Source organism: Suricata suricatta, chromosome 4 (genome assembly GCF_006229205.1).
Source record: "Suricata suricatta isolate VVHF042 chromosome 4, meerkat_22Aug2017_6uvM2_HiC, whole genome shotgun sequence".
NCBI lineage: Eukaryota > Metazoa > Chordata > Mammalia > Carnivora > Herpestidae > Suricata > Suricata suricatta.
Window position 1 is genome coordinate 144,622,292 of NC_043703.1, and position 21,215 is coordinate 144,643,506.

The 21,215-nt window shown below is 46.3% G+C and overlaps 1 long non-coding RNA gene across 2 annotated transcripts in view; it reads left to right on the forward strand.

Annotated features, from left to right (window-relative positions):
* Nucleotides 1-21,215, forward strand: part of LOC115290258 — a 60,365-nt gene that overhangs the window by 21,961 nt on the left and 17,189 nt on the right. The window contains exon 3 of one of the 2 annotated variants that reach the window (XR_003908029.1): nucleotides 17,793-18,051. The exons of the other annotated variant lie outside the window; for it this stretch is intronic. This is a non-coding gene — a long non-coding RNA (uncharacterized LOC115290258). Of the gene's footprint in view, nucleotides 1-17,792; nucleotides 18,052-21,215 lie in introns of those variants that run through there. 2 annotated transcript variants of the gene reach the window in all.

Here is a 21,215-nt window from a genome sequence, read left to right on the forward strand (position 1 = left end):
TCACTGTGACACAGTCCGTGGCCTGGCCAGCATTAAGCTGAGTCATGGGAAAGCATGACTCTTAATACTGCAGGCTCCCCTCATCTCCAAAGAGCTTCAGTCTTCTTTCTGGCTGCATTCTAGAATGTTGCGGTGGAGTAAAGCAACTCCAGAAACAAATATAAAGAAATATGCTGACTTCTTATAGGGATGCTGAAGAAAAATTCAATGAAGGGTCATGGCTATTAATGATCACTTTAGCTAATTGGTTTCTTTTGCCAACATTTAAAAAGAAGCCAAATGCACACAGTGTTCTTTCTTGAAGATCACATACGCAAATGAAAAAACAATGAAGAGACGAGGGCAGATATTACCTCACACCATTCCAGAATGCTGAAACATTGGGAGTCCTTGTATTAAAGAACTATCCAGAAGGAGCCGGCCTTTCCATCAAGTCAGGATGCGGGTCCCATGAAGGACACTGGCACCCCATTGCTGTGGCTGCTCAGCCCAGTGGGCCAACAGACACACCATGTTAATAACGACTTTGGTCGTTAGAACCCAGCCTCCAGGGGGCTCACCTGCCCACAAAGGTGGGAGTAGGGTTGACTACAGAGAGATGCCCCAGGATGATGGGCTCTTTTTGTCCCGTACCTTGTGCTTTATGCTCTAAACTAGAGCAAGTATCCAGGAGGTTGCTTTTTAAAGTGAAATTCATTAATTGGAGTCTCAGACCTCTGTGGTATAAAAAGAGGAGCTAACGCAGAATTAAGCCATTAATTATTTGGCAAGGTTCCGAGGCATTCACCGTAACTCCTTGTCATGTCTCGCAAGTGTGCAGGACCTTTGTCTATGCCTTGTCCTAGAAATGACTTTGAGTGACTAGGAACACAAACATTTCTCTCTGAACACTCTTCTCTGGTCTCTTTATTGGTTGTCAAATTTCTTTTAAAAATTCTCCAACTTTATATTCAATCATGAAAAACTTTCAAAATAGTCACAAGTGTTTTCTAGTAGATAATTGTAAGGCTGTGAATTAATTCTCTTCCCCATCCCCAACTCTACTTCTTTGAAGTTGGCATGCCTTTCATCTGTAAATATGAAAATAAACGTTAATAATTAATGTCTTCTCATCCTTTCCAAGTAGGAAGTTTTATTTACTTCTGAGGAAGAAAGTATTATTTCTCAGAGTTAGAGAGACAGGCAGAGGCAGAACGAAACTCAGCTTTTGATGGTCTTGATATAGATTCAAGCTGCCTCAAGTCATTCCACTTGCCTTCAAGAGTAACTATTACTGGATTGGTCTCTCCTCAGTTCTTTCTTCTAGATGGAAACATGTTCCACACGGTGGCTCTTCACCTTCTTGCTCTCCCTTCTGACCAACACGCTGCATGAAACACTTCCATCTTTTACGACAAGACCCAGACATGGAATGGCTCTTATGTTCTCTGTAAATCTCCCATGACAATGACCTTGCCCTGTTACCTTTAATCCCAGTACCATGTACACTGTTTGTGACTCTTTCTTTGGCGCACCTTCAGGATCCTGTGTCTCCACAGGTAACAGCTTTATGACTGATGGCTGCAAGAAATGCCCTTACAGACCCATTTAGCTTAGTCTGACTGATAAGCACCAAAGGCGAGTGTGGGGAAGGACCCCGCACTCCCCACAATACACATCATCACCTTGAGAGCTTAAAGGGGGAACTTCACTTTGCCGAGCTCACGTCCATACTCTCGTCTTTCTACCACAGCTGACCTCAGTCCTACACTTTCTGCCTACAAGAACCTGTGGGGGCAATGCATTCCATGTTTCCTGTCTCTGTTCAAGGAGGTTTTCTTTGGATATTTTCTTTCTCACTTGAATAAGTACATCTAATTTGAACACATGGGGATGTGGTGAACAGACCCACCATCCCTAGTCACACCCTTTAGGATTATATAGACGGAGGTGGGCCCTCAAATGTGTCCATGTCCTAATCCCTGGAACCTTGGAAGAGGTTACCTTAAATGGCAAAAGGGCTTTGCAGATGTAATTAAGTTAAGGATTTTACGATGGGAGGATCATTTTGGATCATAGGTGAGCCTATGTAATCACAAGGGTCTTTGTAACGGGGGAGGGGGTGGGGTAGAGAGAAGAAGTGAAGATGGCAGCTGAGGCTGGAGGGATGCAGGGCCCCAAGCTAAGGAGGATGGACGGGCGCTTCTAGAAGCTGGAAAAGGCAAGGAAATGAATTTTCTCATAGAGTCTCCAGAAGAAACAAAGCTGTGATTTTTACCCTCTATAGTAATTTCCAGTGGCGACTGTAACAAATTACCACATTGTGGTAATTCTCTCACTGTTCTGGAGGCCAGAAGTCTAAAATCAAGGGGTCAGCAAGGTTGTTCTCCCTCCAAAGTCTCTTGGGGAAAATCTGGTTTTGCCTCTTCTAGTTTCTGGCGGATCCAGGCATTCCTTGGCTTGTGACCACATCATTCTATCTCTGCCTCTGGTCACACTGCCTCCTCCTCTTCTCTCTCAAAACTTGTGCCTCCCTCTTACAAGGACACATGTGATTGCATTCAGGGCCCACCCAGGTAATCCAGGATACACCCCTCCTCTCAAGATCGGTAACCACACCTTTCCTCATAGAAAGTAATATTCATTCTTTTGGGGCGCCTCAGTGGCTCAGTCGGTTAAGCATCCAACTCTCGATTTTGGCTCATGTCACAATCTCGTGGTTTGTGAGATCGAGCCCCACATGGGGCTCTGTGCTGACAGCATAGAGCCTGCTTGGGATTCCCTCTCTCCCCTTCTCTCTCCCCCTCCCTCAATAAATAAACATTTTCTTAAAATGGTAAAATTCATTGGTAACATTCATAGGTTCCAGGGAGACTTTTGGGGAGCTAGCATTCCACCACTTTGGACTTCTGACTTCCAGAACTGCAAAACAGATTTGAGTTGCTCTAGGGCACTAAGCTCACAGAAACTTGTTGCAGTGGCCAAAGGAACCTACTCCACAGACCGATCCAATCTATCCTTAGCCATACTCCGAGCTGCAGAGCCCCTCTCTGCTCTCACTTGTGGAGGTTTCTCTGGGTTACACTGATTGCCTGGTGGTCTTGGCACTGGTATGGACCAACCCTGAGGCAGTGGAGTGGGTCTCTGGAGCCTACTTCTGCTGGGCTCCTTCTAGGAGAAAGGCCTCACCCACTCAGATCCGCACTGTCAGATGTCTGCCTGGCTGTGTTTGCACATGGAGAAATGAGATGCATAGAAGAGAATCGAGAACGGGAACATTGTGAACCATGTCAGGACCTGGCAGGATGGCCAGGTGGGATTCTGACTTACTTTGGGGAAAGGCCAAGATCCTTCCCCGAAGGGAGGGAAAGAGTTTCAGCAGCACACGGCTTTTAACAATCTGTCTCAGGGCTGAAGCATAACTATCTAAATCGTACTAAGCAGCTGATACCCAGGCTAGGGAAAGAAGAATTTAGGAATGTCCCTTCTATTTCTTTCCAGAAGTTTCAGCAAACATAGGCAGTTTGGCTAGTGATATTGCGCATTTAGATGCCTGCAGGTAAACTGAGCTAAGCCAGCGTTTTCTTTTGATCTAAAACAAGTCATTGCCCCTCGGTTTCAGTTTCTCCTCAAGCACAGTCAAAGTGTCTTGCAGGGGTGAGTTCAAAACAAAGTCCCCAGCATGTTATGTCAGTGCCTTGGAAATAGTGCTCTGGGGGACAGAAACAAATACAAGTGCTTTCCACCTGCACTGGGATCTACAAGTGACTGCTGGAAACAACTGTACATGGATAGGATTCTAGTTTAGTTAAAAACTGGAAGAAAAGGCAGTGATATGGTCACTAGTAGTAAATGGCAATGACAGCAACAGGCTTTCTGTAGGGAGGGCTTAGGGCTGGTGGGAAGAGGGAGCTAGAAGAGGGTCTTTTGTTATTTTTTAAATTATTTTTTAATTTTTTATTTATTTTTGAGAGAGAGAGAGAGAGAGAGAGACAGCGTGAGCAGGGGAGGATCAGAGAGAGAGAGAGAGAGAGAGAGAGAGAGAGAGAGAGAGAGAAAGGAGACACAGAATCCGAAGACAGGTCCCAGGCTCTGAGCTAGCTGTCAGCCCAGAGCCTGATGCAGGCCTCGAACACTAGAACCGTGAGACCATAACCTGAGCTGAAGCCGGACGCTTAACTGACTGAGCCACCCAGGCGCCCCCGGAAGAGGCGCTTAGAGCTGCCTTTGCAGGAGCAGCACAGCTCTGCACCAGGCCTGTAGCTTTCCGTGGGGAGGCCGTGGGAGCGGGGCCGCGCCTGAGCCAGCCCGTGGTGCCGCTACCATCCCAGGAGTAGCATCACAAATGGGTTTCAGGTTTTCATTTATTCTTTTCTATCCTTTCCAATTTTTTTGTATATGAAAAATAGCAAGATCCCATGTTTTTATTTTTTTAATTTTTTATTTTTTTGAGAGACCAGAGAGAGACAGCACGAGCAGAGGAGGCTCAGTGAGAGACGGAGACACAGACTCTGAAGCAGGCTCCAGGCTCTGAGCTAGCTGTCAGCACAGAGACCGACACAGGGCTCGAACCCATGAACTGCGAGATCATGACCTGAGCTGAAGCCAGAAGCCGGACACTTAACCAACTGAGCCACCCAGGCGCCCCAGATCCCATGTTTTTAAAAAGAAATAATATGTATGTAGGGGCACCTGGGTGGCTTAGTCAGTTAAGTATCAGATTCTTGGTTTCGGCTCAGGTCGTGATCTCATGGTTCGTAAATTCGAGCCCTGCTTTGGGCTCTGTGCTGACAGTATGGAGCCTGCTTGGGATTCTCTCTCTCTCCCTCTCGCTATGTGCGTTTCCGGCTCCCTCCCCCACTTCTCTCTCTCTCTCTCTCTCTGTGTATATATATATATATATATATATAATTAAAGACTTCTATTTTCTGCTTAATGTGTTTCTGGAATGTTTTAATTTTAAAATATTTTTAAAGGCAATTTTGACTTACACTTGCCATCCAAAAAAGGAGATTTGAGGACTCTTATACACTAAGGTTTTTAGTTAAACACACAATATTCTTAGAAGCTTCTCTGAAAATATCGGCAAGTTAATAGTGATTTCTGAGATTTTTTTTTAATTCATGGGAAAACTAATGCATGGACGCAAATTCGGGGCCAGAGTGGGACAAGTGATGCCACATTCCTAAGAGTGTCCTTCAGAGAAACAGCTGGAGGCCCGGCAGTCTGGGAGGAATGTCTTTCTAAACGCCCAGTCCCCACCAGCAGGAAGGGACCCGAGGGGAGAGGCCCGGCCGCCCAGGCGCCCAGGGAAGCGCTGTCCTCAAAGGCTTCCCAGTTGTTTCTCTCAGCTCACGTCCTGCCTTCAACAACTCAACTGTGGCTCAGGTACCTGGGGATGCTTCTGAGAGAAGCTGACAGGCAGCCTTTTTGGAGAGGCGGTTAGAAGGCGCTGCCAATTCCAGAAAACCAAGCTGAAAGCAATGTATAGATTAAGATGTTTCAGCTAACAGTTCTGGGAGCTCTGAAACAACTAGTTATTTCCTTGTGCCCCACCCCGCCCCCCAAAAGGTCATCTGCTCCAGGCAGTAAGCAACATAATTTCCATAAAACAGCTACATGCTGGCAAGGCCATCTGAGTTCTAAGGATAAGCTTCAAAGATAAAGGGGGCAAAATGGGACTTCTTAAATACTCCTCACAGGGCCTGTGTTATCAGTGGGTTCCCAGTGTCCTCAAGAGTCACACGTCTTCTTGAGTTACACCCTTCAGCATACCCCAGAACCGCTCCGGGCAGAGCAGGGCGGCGAATGGAGACTTCCTGGCCATAGGAAGTTCTCCAGGCTACAGTCAGGCTTGTTCCACTGTGGAAGGCATAGTCTATCTGTTGTCAGCTGGCTAGGTTAGGAAAGACACCCCGGCAAGTACATCAGTTCTCCGGAAGAGTTGGTGGCTAGGGTGATGCTGCTGTAGGAAGAGAAGGAGTTCTGAGTTTACCCTTGGGACCTGGTGGGCTCCTAGGACAGGGTCTAGTAACCCCCACCCAGGAGAGCCAGAAATGCACCCTTGGGAGAGGCCACACTAGACGAGTCAACTTTCTTTTTAGGTAAGCACAAATTATGTGGTGGGTCTTGCTCTCTGACTGTCTCTGTCTCTATCTTACTGGAAAGGTAACACTGATCAAGTGAGGCCTTATTAAATAGAGGGGTATCTGCTTCCTAGTTCCCTCTGAGAGGAACTGGTATGAGCCTTCTCGGTCTCCAGCGCCACTCCCAGCCTGGAAATGAGAGTCAGAGGTCTGCTCTTTCCGATCCTCTTGTCCAGTAGGGATGCACATGAGGACTCCTTAGATTATCATTATGGTCACCATTTAGTCACTCCTAGGAATGACTACCTAGAACTAAGGACTGATGGCAACAAAACACACCTCAGAAAGCCACCTGTTCAGCAATTATTTGCTGAGCCTCAACTATTTCTAGGTCTGATACTGATGAGTAAGACAGTCTGAGTCCTTGACTCATGGAGCTTGTTTTCTGGTGAAATGGACAAACAGTAATATAATAATCATTCAAATAACTATGCAATCACATTAAGTGCTATAGAGGAAAAATACATGACTAGGGTGTTTTGAAAGCAACAGCTTTCAGCCTTTTAGTAAAAAATACATTGTAATCCAAAACACAAGAATACACATGCAGATGTGTATAATAAAACAAAAGTTTCATTAAGCAATTCTTATCCTTTTAAAAAAATTTTTTTAATGTTTATTTATTTTTGAGTGAGCGAGCAAGCAAGAAAGAGAGAGAGAGAGAGAGAGAGAGAGAGAGAGCATGAGCGGGGGAGGGAAAAGAGAGAGGGAGACACAGAATCTGAAGCAGGCTCCAGGCTCTGGACATGGTGCTCAAACTCAACAATTGTGAGATTATGACCTGAGCTAAAGTCAGACGCTTAACTGACTGAGCCACTCAGGTGCCCCTCTTACCCTTTTTTGAAAGTTTATTTATTTTGAGAAAGAGGAAGAGAGAGAGAACCAGTGGGGAAGGGGCAGAGGGGGAGGGGACAGAGGATCCAAAGCAGGCTCTGTGCTGACAGCAGCAAGCCCCATATGGGGCTTGAACTCATGAATGGTGAGATCATGACCTGAGCCAAAGTCAGACTCTTACTCGACTGAGCCAGCCAGGTGCCCCAAACAATTCTTATTCTTACTATGAACTCTGCACTCTTGACATTTTCTGGTCTATTCATTACAAAGTGCTAGTTATAACTCAATAAACTGATCTCACAGCCAGTTAAAGTGTGTGATCCACAATTGGAAAAGTCCTGTCATGGAGGCCCCAGCCTGCAGTGGAGCTGGTGTGGAGGCCAGAGGACACTCCCTGAGGCAAAGATACTTAAGTCCAGGCAGGTGAGGTGGAGGAGGGTTAGCCCAAGAAGGCCAGGAAAGAATGTTCAGGAGGGAGGGAACAGTATATACAAAGACCTCTCATTTTACAGAAAAGGAAACGGAATCAAGGAGACCGATTTGTTCAAGGTCACATAACTCCAAGCCCAGGTCTCCTAGCTCTAGGTTCAAGGTTCTTTCGTGCACCGCAGCCTACCAGTTGTAGTCTTCCTCTTCACTTAGCAATCAAGGGCCAAGGACTAATTATTCTCACCTAGGCTGTCTAGGAGACAAGAGAAAGGACCAACGGCAGGAGGCTATGTTTACAAAGAGCCCATTAAATCCTACACGCAGAACAATGCACGTTAGCTTCTACCCACCTGGCTTGGGGCCTGTACTGCAAGCTGTTTGTTCCTTCCTGGCAGGGACTGGCGGGGAGCCATACTCCTGCTCAGTCCTGGCTTTAATGAAACAGCATTTACAAAATAGCCAGGCACGGTTTAGACCTAGTGGAAAGCCCTGGAAAGAATGCGGAGCGCCCCGCTTTTTCACCTCCCCGTGTTGATGCCGGCACCTGACTTTCCACGTGTTTCCACCTTGCTCGGTTCCCGGCTCTCAGCTCCTGTGCTACATGTATGGTCAGCTGTGTAAATGGCTCAGTGGTGCAGCCTGAAGGTAACGTGAATCCGGCAAGTGAAATACAGGCCACAACCATGGGTGTCAGTCAGAGTCAGGGTCAAAGTCAATGGTCTAGGAGGACATGAGAAAAACAGGGGCCAGGAGGGAAGGGCCTCTTTCAAAACAGACAAGAAGGGAAATTGGGCTGAATTCAGAGATGCATCGGCTTGTACACTGCACGAAGCACTCAGGGAGGGGACGAGTGAGGCCGAAATGGAACCACACTCCACTCACAAAACTGTGTTCCTGGCAAGAGGCTGTGTCTGCCTGAAGGAAGGGCCTTCACTGCCAGAGGCCAGAGATGAATGGCTCTGAAGGGCACCTGGTCAGAGAGCTGGAAACAGCCAGAACCACAGCACCTCACATTGGACGTGCTGCCAAGCCTAGGAGAGGCCCGTGTCTGCAGGCCAGAAACAGCGCTGGTGTGCGGGTGGGTGAGGGCTGGCTGCCGGGCGGGCGCTGCTCCCTAGTGACAAGCTGCGACCGCAGGAGCCGCTGGTTGTCAGGCGGAGACACCTCACAGTTTTAACACTTATCAAGCCGGACTCTGGGGTCCTCCTCCATCCTCAAGGTCTGTCCTTCATCAGCCACCACTGAAGGCACAGCTCTACTCCTGAGATTTTCTTTTTTAATTAACCATTTTCTTTTTTAACATGAGAGAGAGGGTGGGGGGCAGAGGGAGAGAAAGAGCAGGGGGCAGGGGAAGAGGGGCAAAGGGAGAGAAAGAGAGAGGGAGGGGGAGGGAGGGGGAGGGAGGGAGGGAGGGAGAGGGAGAGAGAGAGAGAGAGAGAGAGAGAGAGAGAGAGAGAGAGAGAGAGAGAGAGAGTGTCTCAAGCAGGCTCCATGCCTAGTACAGCGCCCGATGCAGGACTCCATCTCAAGACTGTGAGATCATGACCTGAACCGAAATCAAGAGCTGGGCACTTAGCCAGTTGAGCCACCTCTACTCCTGAGATTTTAATTATTAGTTTAAAAAAGTGTTGGAGCACCTGGGTGGCTCAGTTGGTTGAGCTCTGACTCTTGGTTTTGGCTCAGGTCATGATCTCATGATTCATGGGATCGAGCCCCATGTGGGGCTCCACACTGATGGCATGGGGCCTACTTGGGATTCTCCCTCTCCCTCTCTCTGCCCCTTCCCAGCTCACACACATGTTCTCTCTCTCTCAAAATAGATAGATATTAAAAATTTTCTTTTTAGTTTTTAATTTTTTAATTTTTATTAGCTAGTAATACATGCCCATGTAAAAACACCCCAAATTGTATACAATTATAAATAATTAAGAGTAAATACAGTCTCTTCAAAATTTTAAAGTTAAAATCTTCTGCTGATAAACTCTTTACTATTCATCCCTCATATTCCAAACCTGCTTTCTGCTCTCACTGGAGCCTGTAATTACTCTGCCCCCTCCTCCTGTTGGCAGCCAGCCCCTCTGGTACTGCATCCCTCCACCTCTGGCCTTAGGGCCAGCTGCGTCAATGCCAACTTAAATCCTGCCTCCTCAGAAACCTTGCCTCACATGCCCGCACCCCCATGCGGCTGCTCACTGCTGTTCCCCAGGCTAAAGAACTTCAGAGACTTAGCTCATTATGAGTCACTGGGTCCAAGTCAGCCCTCTGCCCTGAACAAGACTTTCATTCATCTCTCATACGCCCAGGCTCCTTTCTCACAGCAGTTAATTCAGACCTTCAAGACCTCACCCCCTACCTCAGCAAGTGGCCTTGGCTCCATTTCACTGAGGAAAAGGTCTTTTCTTAGCAGGAACTCCAGTCATCTTCCCTGGGCTTCCCCCTTAGGTCATGAGTAGAAAGAGCCATATCTTTTCCTCCTAGAAGGGAGCCTTTCCCTCCTCTGCAAAGTCATCCTTTCCCTGGTGTCCCCAAGATCTCTACTATTTGCTCTCCTTCTCTCTTATACCCAAATTATTTTTCTCAAATAACTCCTTCTTGCTTCTGCTATTACACATGTTCAGACCTCCTTATTATCAGAAACCATTCTGAGTCAGAACCAAACTCTTACTCTGATTGTAAGTTGGTTGGATCACCATGGAGAAAAATGTATAATAAGCCTTGTATAAAAACAACAGCAACATGGAAGCAACCTAAATATCCACTGATGGAAGAACGGATAAAGAAAGAAAGTACGGTCATGTCCAGAATGGAGTATCACTCATTCATAAAAAAGAAGGAAATCCTACCATTTGCAACAACACGGATGGATCTTGAGGGCACTGTGCCAAGTTAAATAAGTCAGACAGAGAAAGGCAAAAACTTACATGTGGAATCTAAAAGCATCAAAGTCACAGATACAGAAAACAGACTGATGGGAACCAGAGATGGGGGACGAGGGGTGGGGGAAATGAGTCAAGGTTAAAAGGTACCAACTCCTGTTTATAAAAGACGGAAGTCCTGGGGATATAATGTACAGCACGCTGACTGTAGTTATTTATTGTATGGTATATTTGAAAGTTGCTAAGGCAGCAAATCTTAAAAGTTCTCATCACAACAAAAACATAATTTGTAACTATGTGTGTGGTGATAGGTGTTAACTAGACTTACTGTGGTGATCATTCCTCAATACATACAAATATTGAATTGCTATGTTGTACACCTGAAACCAATATAATGTTACAAGTCAATTATATCTCAATTTAAAAAATGCCACAGAAATGGGACATCTGGGTGGCTCAGTTGGTTAAGAGTCCAACTTTGGCTCAGGTTATGATCTCACTATTTGTGAGTTCAAGCTCCCCATCAGGCTCTCTGCTGTCGGCACAGAGCCCGCTTCGGATTCTCTGTCTCCTTCTCTCTCTGCCCCTCCCCTACTTGTGTATAAGCTCTTTCTCTCTCTCAAAAACAAATAAACATTAAAAAAAATGCTGCAGAAAAAGACCCACAAATACAAAGAACAAACTGGTGGTTGCCAGAGGGAGAGGGATGGGGGATGGGACAAATGGGAAAATCAAAACCAAAATGAAACAAAACCCAACACTGTTTGTACCCTTTGCCTCTGTAATTCCACTTTATGGGACACGCCCTGAAGAAAAAAACCCACAAAAGGAAAATAGCAGCTTGTACAGTGATGTTCAGAGCAGAGATATTTATATTTGCAACTTGAAGAATGTTGGCAATGCCCCAATTGACCAATAATAGATTGATAGTTCAGCACCTTTTGGTACCGATATAACGGAATACCACAGAAGGCATGGGGTATTTATTTTATTTTTATGTACTTATTTAATTTTAATTCCAGTGTAGTTAACATACAGCGTTGTGTTAGTTTCAGTTGTGTAATATAGTGACTTAACACTTCCGTATAATTACTCAGTTCTCATCAGGATAAGTGTACTGGGATGGAGATTTGAAATGACAAATACGTGGATTATACTGATACAGAGAAATCTGCAGACGAAGTCATTTCAATACATAAAAGTTATAGAAACAAAAATACACGCTTATTAAATTTTTATATACATATACTGATAAAGAAGAGATTTATAACTAAAAAAATTCGGTCTTGCAGCTTCTCTGGTTACCAGTTTTCTCTTTTCCCGTTGCCACTCTCTGGCGACCATCCATTGCCTCTATTTGCTCTCTACCCAGTTCCCCCCCTAACACTACTCAACTTGGCTTCCATCTCCAGTGTTTTACTGGACTGACATTCTCAGCAAGCATCATGATCTTCTTCTGGATAGATCCTTGAGTCCAGTCAAGGCAGCAGCACTGAAGCTTTCTTCTTGACGTCTCCTCCTTTCTCTTCCCTTGCTGCTGAATCATCCTAACTTCCCCGCATCTCTTTGCTCTTTTCCTAATTATGGACAATTCTTGAGGCCTGTTACTTGGAGCACTCATCTTTGTGCTCTATGCCCAAGACCTCCGGAGAGAGACCCTTTCAGGGAAGCCATCCCTCCTGCGTTGTTGACTCTCACCTCTATAGCTCCATCTCCGCCTCAGCCTCAGCTTCTGACTCTATGTATGTGATCACTCCACGTAGACGCCTCCAGCTGTCACCTCTAGTTCTCCAGGTCACAAGTGAAACCTCCCCAAACTGTCTCTTCAACTTCCTAACTTCTGGCTTATGTCACCAATCTTGTCCCAAACGATCAGGCCCTCCATTTGGTAAGGGTGATCTGCTTACAGTCCTCACCACATTTGCTCCCAGTCATTCCTTGGCTCTTAGAAAGCCCTCTCTGGGCTCCTGTCTCCTGAAAGCCTGCTTAACCTTCAGGGCAGGTTCAGGCTCTGCTTCCTTTGTGAAGTCTTTTCCAATGACCCCAGTTCACGATGATTATTTTCCTCTCCGAATCCTTGTTGAATTTAGACTCTCTAGTACTAATGACACACAAGGCACTGTTCTTTTCATTTCTTTTACCTGAACTCTCTTACTCATCTGTCCCCTGGTGGACAGGACTCGGCATCACCCTGCTCACCCAGCCCCAGGATGTCTGCCTCACTGAAGCCCTCCCCGTTCTCATAAGCTCAGGGTCACTCTTCCTTCTGGGAATGCTACCAAAGCACCCCTTCCCATTGTTGCTAGAGTTCCCATCCCCTTGTAGTGACTTGTACCACTTTTGTCTGACTCTCAGCAGAATATTAGACAAGTGCCTTAAGGACAAAGACCACATCTTAGATGACAAAGCCCGACACGTGTTGCTGACATTCGATGTTGTCATCTACACTAGTCATTTCACACATGTGTCTTATCTTCCAAACCAGACTTCGATCTCCTCACGGAAAAAGGGGTTGAATCTCATGTCTTTTAAATTCCATATGACTTAGAATATAAACCAGAAAGGACTTGGGGAGTACTTGTGAAGAGTACACTTAGAATAAAGCCTTGAGAAGACAATATGCAAATTTATATGAATAACCTACAAACCTGGAAACTGTACTTTCTGGGGAATACAAGTCTTATCAAGTCTCAAAACACTGTACCTTGCTATTTTGGGGCCAGCATGACACATCTCTGTACTTAGCAGTGGTCCTGTCACTTAAAGGTGTTAATAGGATGCCCAAACTGGGAGCTTTCAGCTGTGAACCTACCCATCTAAAATCAGAACAAACCCGAGATGAAATCAGAGTCCCTGAGAAGTGGCAATAATCCACAGGAAAGGGGCTGGGGAGTGGCAGCTGTCTGCCAGGAGACTGGTGCTGCAGAAAAGTCTGGCTACACAGTACATATTACAGCACCGGAGATAAGCCTTCGGTGAAACACTCCTCACATGGGAACAGATACTTAATTTCATCCAGTGGTCCAAGGCCTGCCCCTTTCACATGGCACAACACACAAGGTCCAGCTATGATCTTGCTGACTCAGAGCAGCTACGATTTTATTTCTTACCAATCGGGAAACCTCATTTCAATGACAAGGTGACCAGGACAATCACACCCTCAAGACAAGATGAACGCTTCTCTGATAATTACTCTCTCCAGGTGATGCAGCATCCCCAGCTAGCCATACCCGAGACTTGTTCACTAATAATCCTAGGTGGCTGGGAAGGCTGCCACCCCATCTGAGACAAGTGTTGGGTAGTCAGAACCATCTGGAAGGGGCAGATTCTACCCAGCAAACATTTATGGCAGCATAGGCCAAACTGTGTGGCAGGCTGGATGTCCCTCAACTCTAAGACCCAAATCCCCAGTGCTCAGAGGTGAGCAGATACCAGCACTGGTGGAAAGCAGGTGTCAGTCCTCTGGGCTGGGCCATCCTCCCTCCCTTCACAGCCAGGAGCTCCATGGACCTGGTGTGGCAAAGAGGGGAGCTGCCCAGTCTGTCCCTGAAGGGGGCTTCTGCCCATCAGGTGGGCCCCCAACTTTCTCTATCCTTGGAAGAAAAAGGACCTCTGAGCTGATGGCTGAACGGAATATGGCCAAAGGCCAAGGGAGAAAGGGGCTTGTGCAGGCTTGAGCACAGTCTTTCAAAAACAGTTCAGATAGGTACACAGTCACCAAAACATGACAGCAAGCCTCAGACAAGGCCTTCAAGTCACTGGGGAAGAAAGCCCACCCAAATCAGAGCCCTGTTATACAGGTTTTACTGAAATCTTCTGATACATTTAAATAGCAAAATAAAATAACAAAGAAGACTATCTTAAGATAAGTTCTTTTCATAATTTTTTTTTACATCTCATTTGAGTCAAATGAGAGTACTTCTCTGGATGATGGACTTGGGCATCTAGGCCATGTTTTTAAATCACACACCTATACAATCATATTCCAGGCATGTTCTCTCTCAAGGAAGAAATAAAGTAGTATCTAAAGAAACACATTCAAGAAGTGTTTTTCATCAATCATGATAGTAGTGAAACCAAATAATAGTAAATAAATTAAATATCTTGTGATTTTCTTTGAGATTGCTCTACTACATGGAATCTATAAAGTAACTGCTTTAATGTTTATTCACCTTTGAGAGAGAGAGAGACAGAGACAAAGCATAAGCAGGGGCGGGGCAGAGAGAGAGAGGGAACACAGAATCCAAACCAGGCTCCAGGCTCTGAGCTGTCAGCACAGTCCCAGATGTGGGGCTCGAACCCATGAACCGTGAGATCATGACCTGAGCTGAAGTTGGACACTAGCTGACTGAGCCATGCAGGCACCCCTGTAAAGCACCAGTTTAAAAGTTTTATACTAAATGTTATAATCGCTTAACAGAAAAATTTTGGAAATCTGTGTGACGCACTATGAAAAAACTGCATGTATTTATAATCCCGTACTTAAGTGGTATCACTTAAGATTATCACTTATGGTTGGACATATGCTCGTCTGGTATCTTTTCATATTATTTCTTTATAAAAATGGTATCATTCTTGACATACTATTTTGTATCTATTTTTTTACTCATTATATCGGAAGTTTCTGTTATCAATAAATATCCTGGGATGCCTGGGTGGCTCAGTTGGTTAAGTGTCCAACACTCGGTTTCAGCTCAGGTCATGATCTCACAGTTTGTGAGTTCGAGCCCCACATCTGGCTCTGTGTACTGACAGAGCAGAACCTGCTTGGGATCCTCTCTCTCTCCCTCTCTCTTTGCCCCCTCCCTCTTCTCAAAAATACATACATAAACTTAAAAAATTCTTCTATAAGATTTTTAATGTATGTGCAGTTTGTGTGTGTGTGTGTGTGTGTGTGTGTGTGTGCACACGTGCAATATTTTATCTGGGTAAACCTAACCGATTCAGTTTTGTTAATTGTTAATTCTTTGGTTGTTTTAACTGTTTGGTATTATTTATAATGTTAGATTAATAAAAATCCTTGTACAAGTATTTTTATATACATCCTTGATTTTCTAAATATTCTTAGAATGGCAATTTTTCATCTCAGGATACATGGGCTTTTAACGCTTCTCACATCCACTGTCAAAACTACTGGTCAGATCTGAAGCAGTGTTTCTTGCTCGGTTATTTTAAACATGCCACACAGTGGCATGTATTTCCCTTACACACAAAATAGTTTTTATTTTCAGTAAAAAAAAATAATTTAACTTGGAGCTGAAACATTGTAGGTAGGTTGAGTCCTATTTACTTCAGGCAAATGAGGCATCCAGAGCTCAAAATGCTGATGTTACATTACGCCTGTTTAGCAAAGCTGATAGGACGTAACGCTAGTGAGAAAAAGGCACAGAGCTTAGGCTGGTATTGGCTGGTCAACTCAATACAGAGGAAAAACCATTCTTGGCCACAGGATGCCTCACCAACCTTAGCCAACTGTCGCAAATTTGTACTCTTGGCCAAAGGGGAAGAGCAGGTGATGGAATGTGGATTACTCAGCATAACCCATCCTGCCTCCTGGTTGAACAAGCCAAAGCATGCATCTGAATGGTAGGTGTGCCCTCTTTCTATAATAAATAGGACATTTGGCTAGGAAACACAACTGACCAACTTCTGAGAAGATTAAAGCTCAGTAAGACTGTGTTATTTTGTCAGAGTTTATCAGCAATTCCTTGAAGAAGCACGAAGCAGTTAATAAGTCACTGTGTGAAAGGTGTGCTCTGTCGGCCCGGTCTGATCTAGAACACAGCTACCCCCACAGAGTGTGCCAGCATTTTAGAGCTGGAGTTCCTTTAAATTCCAAGCCTTCTTGCTGCAAAGTAAGGGGCATGGATTTTTCATAAAGGTCATTCTGTCAGATGCTATTTCATTAATAGTTGATAAATAAATTAGCATATTGGAATAGTAATGATGAATTCAACTGGGCAAGAGGAAAGGACTACTCTTGAGAAGGGAAGGAAAAGACGAGGAAGAAGTGGGGAGGTAGCAGGTCAAGGAAGCACGCTGGGCCCCCAGGGAAGCAGCCACTTTGGACTGTCCTGCCCTTACTTAAGAGGCTGGCTTGGCCTGCAGGAGGGAAGCAGTCTGACCCTCTCTGTCCCATGCACTGAAGGTTCCAAGTAAAGGCAATGGCTTCTTTGGTACCAAAATGTGCTCACTGAAAAACAACCACTGATGGGGCATCTGGGTGGCTCAGTTGGTTAAGCCTCGGACTCTTGGTTTCGGCCCAGGTCATGATCTCATGGTTTGTGAGATTGAGCTCCACGTAGGGCTCTGTGCTGGAAGCCTCTCTCTGTTCCATCCCCCTCCCCCACCCAAATAAATAAATAAACTTAAAAAAAAACCCCAGCCACTGCTAACTCTGTTGGTCTGCATTAAATTACAAAAGCATACGTGCTTCTTATAACAATTCACATAGAGAAGCACACAAAGTAAAAGTTCCCCTTTGAGTCCCCATTTCCCTCCTCCACATCCAAGTTCTACTTCCAAGAGGTAAAACCCTCTGTGCTTATCTTTTTCGTCTTTAGATGCCTATACCTGGGTATTTCCTTCCCAAATGAAACTTATAGGACTTTCAGTTCATTTATGTTCCGGACCTGAATGGTTTGCCCTGGCTCCGTAATTACTTGGTAGTCTCTGCCTGGACCCCATCTGGAAACGTGGGCATCCAAGATGACCTCCCTTTCCCTCTCCTCATGAGAGAGAGAAGTCTTTCCCTCCTCAGATGGGTAGCTCCTTTCCCTGGCCCGCCAGATCTCCTGGACAGAGTGTAGTCACATGGGAGGGCTCATCGGCTTTTTCATTTCAAATTAAGCTCACTCCCCACACTGGCCTCCCCCCGCTGGAGACTAACGGCTCCCATGACACACATGAACATACCAAGTCTGTGCTCTCCTGGTCAAGTGCCCCTGCCCCGCCAGTCTTTCAGGCAGCCAGCTCAGCTGGATCCACGGCCACAAAGGGGCACTTCATACACTCCTATTTTGGCAGTTGGAATAACGCTGCAAGTGCCAGGTCTTCACAGGACAAATCTTCCCTCTGTGTGTGTCGAACATGACGAGGGAGCTGCTGGGAGATGGGAGCTGCCCAACTGAGGGTCCAAGATGGATTTACATCACGGGACCATTTTGAAAGCATTATTTTTTGTTTTCTACACTGGCAGCACAAAATCGCGGTTGCTATCTCTTATCCAGCGGGCACACTGCATACTTTCTTTCATTGAATCCCCCCAACCACCCTGAGAAACAGGCCGGTTATTGCCCCAGGCTTGCAAGGGAGAAGCTGACACTCGGAGGTTCCACAGCCCCCCAAGGCCGGGAAGTGGCGGGACCAGCATGTGAACTCAGGTCTGTCTGCTTCCGGAGGCCAGACGGCCTCACTTCCTCAAGGAGAGGGGTTAGGAATCTCACAGGGGCTTCCAAGGAACTACAGAAGGTTACAGTCTGGGAGCTGGACGATAACTCAGTTTTCTCCTCCTCTTGGCCCCTTTCAGCCCTCGGCATCCTGCTTCCTGGGACGCAGCGGCCCCCCAGAAGAGAGGCTGAAAGGGCTTCAGATACCCACCTTCACATCTGCTTTATACGAGATGATGCAGATTTTTGAGAGCAAAACCTTCCTCAGGTCAGATGTGGGAGACAAGATTATTATTTGTAACGCAGCAAGAATAAATATTTAATTAGACAGCGTGACACTAGATTTTACCTAGCTTTGCAACATCTCAGACAATAAAACAAGTCCTCCTCTATGGGACTAATTACAGACTAGTAAATGATTTTTATTAAAAGCCTCTGGAATACTAAAATGAGGGATGGGGCCATGTAGTATCGTAGGCTCGCTCTAGTCTAGAAATCTAAGTTCTGATCCTGACTCAGCCACTAATAACCATCAGCATTCACTTGTACGGTGTACACAGTTTACAGAGTGTTTTTACATACTTTCTACATTAGTTGGGTGACCTCAGGCAAATCACTTCACTTTTAGTGTCTCATGCTAAAATCTGGAAAAGAGAACATTGAATGGCATCATCTGAAGCCCCCTCTGCTTCTAACATCATACAGGGGCTGGGCGGGAGCTTCAGGATCTTTCTGTAAACGAGGGCAGACATACACTGCTTTAGAAAAAATAGTATTTTCTGTTCAGCTTCTGAAAGACGTTACCCAGCTAAGGTCATGCATAGCTCATAAGGCGTTTGCTGCCTGCTAGCTGGCTCAGCTTCTGGAAGGTACCATATTAAGGCCTTGGGTGGGATGCCTACCTAGGAGCTTTCCTCTGTTCAACAGCCAGCTACTATGCCTAATGGCAGCCAATCATCTTACACATATAACCCCCAAAAGTAGGCTGGCTTGGGGCAAGAATTTGACAAAATCCGTCCTCACAACACACGCACCTTCAGGATGGCAGGTCAGTAATGGCGTCCTCACATACCCAGAAATATTAGAAATATTATCCCTTCTCAGTCCTAAAACACATAAACCCTTCTGCTTCCTGCTTCTTGCTGCTTCCTGGCTCTTTTGATGTTCTTGAAATTAGGATGTGCCTTAGAATCGACATATATATTTTGATCTGGTTGTGCTAAAGGATTTTAACGAAAGCCGTTGGTAAGTTGCTGGTGTGTCTCAGCATCAGGGAAATATAATGCTCTGAAACCACAACATGGATTACACAGATTTAGGTCTAACTTGATTCAAATCATGCCCCTCTCCCTGATCCTAACAATTACATTCAGTAACAACTGGATGGGCAATGTATAAAACACAGCTATTAGTCCTATTTCCCAATAGTAGCCATCTAAAAGGCACTCCATCATTACCCCATAAAACACTGGTATGGATTTCAAAGGCAAATGAGCCCACATAAAAACCACTGTGATGCTCCGAAAATGTACCGTCCCACAGCAAACTGGAAAGGGAACATTTTACTCACACCCCTCTCATCTATCTAGCCTCGACACATTTTCTTGCTTCTTAATTCACAACCCTCCACCCCAGTAATATCACTGATTCCCAAAATACACTCGACCCAGGAGGAGCAGCTCTCCAGCCCAGCTGTCTGCTCCTGCCCTGCCCGGGTATTTCGGTGAGCTATGCAACACAGGGGACCACACAGAAGGAATGTAACTCTCAGGCCCCACGGCTCCCATCGCCCCACAGGCAGGTGCATCCCGCCAAACCCCAGACTGGCATTCGAAACAGAAGAAACGGCACTGCTGCATGGGGGCTGTAGTTTTCCTGAACTTCATCTCTATGTTTAAAACTAGGGCGACAGCCGTCTTTGCTACTGTAAACTAATCTGATGGGCATGGGGGTGGGGAGTGGCTCTGAGAAGGCTGCCAATAGGCCATGATTGAGCAAAGTCAAGGAGCAAAATCTTTCTTTCTCACTGTTTGCGACCCCCCCAAAGCCCAAATTAGTGGGTCCTTCACTACGATTCTTATAAGTAAACTATCTACTCTTTTTTGCAGTCTGGAGTAAAAAAAACAAAAACAAAAAAACCCCACAAAGCCTCTTTTAGGGTTTCACTGGCTGATATTTACACAGATTTGCTAACAGCACACTGAAATCTGGAAGCCAAAAAAAAAAAAAAAAAAAAAAAAGAAGAAGAAGAATCAAAGGAAGTTGGCAGTGAGGAATGAGGTACATGCATAGTAGTTAGGAGGCCTCAAGTTGAGGCACGTTTATTAAGAGACAGCTTCTGGCTGCGGACACCAACTCTGACTTCACAGCTCAATTTCTTGTGGAAAAAGAAAACAGTCTGGGATCCTCCAAGATCAGGGAATACAGGGTGGGCAGCGGGACTGGTAGCAGACATAACCCAGGGGGATTGTCCAAATATGCTAGAACCCCTATCAGGTGACAGGCCCCAGGAAGACTCACAACTGCAGGGGTACAGACCTACACTGCGGAGAAACCCCAGTTCTTCTCCTTTCTCCACTCTGCCCATATTATGTTCAAACTCACTAACGCCCAGTTGGTTACTACATGAAATTTACAGAGACTGTCCTGCCACAACTCTTCGACACGCAAACCGTAAGCACTTGCTGTGGATGACACCAGGCCTATTTCCAAACCTCACATTATACCAGGGTTGTACTGCATTAAAAGAAAAAATAGAAAGAAAAGAAAAGAAAAAGGAGGAAGAAAGCATACTAAAGAGTACTGCAAGATGCTTATTCACAACACACCAGAAGCGCAGCAACTTCAGCTCCCCAGTGCAGCCTCCCCCCCACCCCGCCCCCCAATACCTCTGGTCTATCTCTTAGCACCAGCCAAGGCAACAGCCCAGGCCACTAGAAGGCCACCATGCACTAGCGGGTGTTCACTAAACAGAAGCTGATCGTCATGGGGCCGCGTCCTTCTCAGCGAAATGCATTCTGAAAGCCCCACGAGCTCTCAGCAGCCAGTCTGAACTGTCCAAACCTGCTTCCCCCCACCAGCCAGGGCTCAGAGTGTGGGGTAAGAAACCTGAGGCCCTAAGGTTGGGGCAGGCAGAGTGTCCCCCACCTCCAAATCTCCCCTCCCCTTCTCCCCTGTCACTCTTTTTCTGGCACATCACTGGGGAAAACCAGAGAGGCCGGAGGTGTCAGGCCCAAGAGGAGTAAGGAGAAGGGACAAGGGCGGCAGGCAGGCAGTTTGGGGCTGTGGGGGGAGAATCAGTCCCGCGTGGAGGTGCGGTGGCGCCGCATCTAGTGGGAAAGGACTCCCCCCTCCACCCCCCAACCCCGAGGTGGGTCCGGAGGGACGGCAGGGAGGGGGAGTGGCTCGGAGGCCTGACGACCGCCGCTGGGAACCCAGGAGAGAGGGATGGAGGGACGGAGGCGACGGGGGTGAGGCGCAGCTGGGGGGCGGGGGCGCCGGTGGGGAGGCGAGGGGGCAGCCCGGTTCCCCTCCCCCAGCCCGGGCCCGGGCCTCTCGCTGAC